The sequence below is a fragment of the Pundamilia nyererei genome, unplaced genomic scaffold, assembly GCF_000239375.1.
Source record: "Pundamilia nyererei isolate P.nyererei 1_Seehausen unplaced genomic scaffold, PunNye1.0 scaffold00122, whole genome shotgun sequence".
In the NCBI taxonomy this organism is placed as follows: Eukaryota; Metazoa; Chordata; class Actinopteri; order Cichliformes; family Cichlidae; genus Pundamilia; species Pundamilia nyererei.
In genome coordinates this window covers 441,039-444,386 of record NW_005187523.1, presented here as the reverse complement: position 1 = coordinate 444,386, position 3,348 = coordinate 441,039, and the positions used below count along the sequence as shown (strand labels likewise).

At 43.5% G+C, this 3,348-nt stretch overlaps 1 long non-coding RNA gene across 1 annotated transcript in view; it reads left to right on the top strand.

Moving 5' to 3' along the window:
• Positions 1 to 3,348, top strand: part of LOC102192518 (uncharacterized) — a 57,929-nt gene that overhangs the window by 26,957 nt on the left and 27,624 nt on the right. The window contains exon 2 of the long non-coding RNA XR_311983.1: positions 1,477 to 1,564. This is a non-coding gene — a long non-coding RNA (uncharacterized LOC102192518). The remainder of the gene's footprint in view (positions 1 to 1,476; positions 1,565 to 3,348) is intronic.

The following is a 3,348-nucleotide window of genomic DNA, read 5'->3' as shown; positions in this document are numbered from 1 at the left end:
ACACACACACACACACACACACACACACACACACACACACACACACACACCTAACCACAGCTCCGAGAGGGCTGGGAGGAAAAGGAGGATTGTCATAGCATTGCCTTATTTAGCACTGGTGGTGATTGACGTCTCCCTCCAGCCAGTGATATGCTGACTATGCCCTCCTGGCTGTGCTCATGTTAACACTGCATTACATTAATGCTCAAAAGTCACTGAAGCTGCGGCACGTCCCTGAGCCAGCGGGCTGCTCTACATTTCACTCTCGTGCATGGCTGATATTCCTCTCTGTCAAACCCTGGGGATAAATGTCTGTGAGTCCAAGGGCAACGAGAACAATGCTACCTCTGTGCTGCTCTGCAACCAGGGCCGTGTGCCTTCTCCCTCAGTCCATCACACTCTGCAGGTTTGTCCCCTTGGTGTGGGAAACCAGCAGTCAGCAGCTCAAGTGTCAGCTGTTGGTCACAGGATTTCATCTTTCATTTGAAATTAAAAATTCAGTTGTGCAGAAAGTGAAACATTGTAATGACGTTACAGTCTTACAGCCTTGCACGCTCCCTCGACCTCTGGATAAACTAAGGCTTCAGTCACATGGGCCTAGAGACGAGTTGGTGACCCCTGGCAATCTCCAGTCGCTAAGGAAAAATATGTATTCCCCAAGTAGGTGATGACTTGTTGCTGCCCCTGCGTGAAACTGCCTGCAAAGAGGGCTTTGTTTGCACCAAATCTTCATTGCAGTTGCTTCAGTTGCTATCAGATTGCCATGGTTGCCGGTTTACAACACTTGCTAGCTAACCATTGAACGGTTAGCTAACCTAATGAATATTTCTTAAACTTTGTTTTGTATTTGTAGGTTTATACATCATGCTAACACGTGTTAAAGATTACAACATTTTTGCAAAGCTGGGCTCGTGTGATTTCATCGATTCTGGACTCTGTGTAGCAGCCGCCGTCGTGTTTCCTGGAGCCACACTTACTGCTGACTTAAGCTTCACACGTGTTCTCAGTGGAAGTCGCTCTTTGCTCTTCACCTGCTAGCTTAAGCTAAATCTTTATTAAGCCTGTCCAAAGGTCCCACACGTTACACTCCGATGAGTCATGCTTCATCTCATCACATTTCCATCTTCCACGTCCCCATCCTAAACAATTTGCATCATGTGCTTTAATGCATATACGACCAAGCAGCAGGGAGGAGGTTAAAGGTCCGAGCTGGTGATTCTGTCGAGATGCAGAGGAGAGCTGTGTCATGAAAATCCCATCTGAAGAGAGAAGCCGATATATGATTCTCTTAATCTGATTGCATTATGTGTAATTCATGGCTTCAGTTCTTGCCCTGTCTGTGTTTATTTATGTTGAATGGCGTTTATGTAACGTGTGCATCGTTTTCAGCGAGGCTGACTGACTGCTGATCACTACAAAGATGCTGTTTCACAGCGACTTCTTATGTAACCGTGTGGTCTCTCTCTCTTTCTGCAGGCTCTGCTGGAGGCAAATGCATGCTGCAGACGCCTTTTGGGCTTCAAATCAGCAAACGGCACTGGAATGACGCACCCCTGGCTAAAAGGTCCGTGTGTGTTTGAGCGTCTTTGTACGATACGCTTCTTGTAATCATGTCTCCAGTTCATTAAACACCAGGATGAAAATGCATTTCATGGTTCAACCTGACGTGTGTTACGTCTTTGTGCTTCTCCTCTCTGGACCAAGATGTTTACCTGGCTGTGGAACGAAAAGAATGTGTGTGTGGGCGAACAGCGTGATCCCACCTGTTGTGAAACTGTGTGTATGTGTTCCCGTGGCCCTTACACAGCATGCCACTCCCTCACACTGTGAACTTTGCCTCCTTACCACACTGCGTGGCCTTTAGAGCTTAGTTTTGGGTGTGTGTGTTTGCCATCATGCATCACGTGAGCTGGACAGGAAGATGAGAATGTTGAGAGATAAATTGAAGGAGATGAGTGACAGGAGGAAATGAGGAGCATCAAATCTATTGTGTTGAGGGCTTGGTTTAGTGGGTGTTTACTCTGATCAGAACAGATAAAGTGAAAGAAAGGAAGTACATCAAAGTGTTTGAAGCTTTAAAATTTATCTTGAGCTGTTGGTGAAGTGACATATATACTAGCTGGGTATGTAGGTCCTTTCTGCAGTAAAACATAGGTGTGGAGTTTCTTGCAAACTGAAACAGAGCTCACACAGTTGGCACTATTCACACGTCCTCAGTGCCACACATTTATTTTCTCGCACAGTGAAAAGAACAAATTCATACGTGGTAACGTCGACACTGACAAGACAGAGCAGGCAGCGTGTTGCAAAAGCAGCAGCGAGTGATCCTCACCAGCCAGGAGAAAAGCACAAATATCTCATCTGTTGCACTGCAGTTTGTTCCCCTGCATGCTGGTCGCAGTATATCACAGCTGAGAGCTGTTTCAGATTTGTGGTTAAACATATAGAGGGTTTCAATCACGCCATCTGATCCCCGTGTCGACTTTGTTCCTGTGGCATCACCAGAGTGTTTGTCCAGAATCAACACTGGAGCTGATGTCATCTGTTAGCATTAGCCAGGAAGTTAGCTAATGCTCTTAAAACATCACAAGAAAACCAGCTGGAGTAACCTAAATTTGGCTAACATGAAACCCAGGATTATAATATATTAGTTATAGCTCATAGATTAATAAAGAAAACACCTGAAAGTCTCATTATTTGTTCCAGAAGAGACTTTTATATCAACAAAGGTTTCCTACAAATTCCAACGCTATGACGTCACAACGTTACAGTGTTGATCGTGGACCAGCGTTATTATGGTGATTATTAGGAACAACACAAATATGCATATATATTAGATACACAGTTTTAAACATGCTCCAAATCATCTATCAACTATTCTTGATGCATTCCACAGCTCACTCCATCTGAATAATCTGGCAAGTGCAAGCTGGTGTTTCATGGCTTAATCCTAGAGATTATATTTGTATAATGAGAGACAGCATTTAGAACTGCCACAAAATATATAGTCCATCTATTGTAATATACCCTTTCACCACAGGGTTGAGCCTTTCAGGTAGTTTCAGGTGTAAACGTTAAGGCGCTGACTCTGCTAACAGTGACAGTAAGGATGATAAACGCTATATGAGGCTGATGCTAATGCTAAATTAGCACATTGAACAGAAGCAACCTGGGCTGACAGTCAAGTCAAGTCAAGTCAAGTTTATTTATAGAGCACATTTAAAAACAACCAAGGCTGACCAAAGTGCTGTACAGTAAATACAGATAAAAATACAATAGAACACAATTTCGTAGTAACACCTCGCTGATAAAAATAAAATAAAAATAAATAAAACAAATAAATTAAAC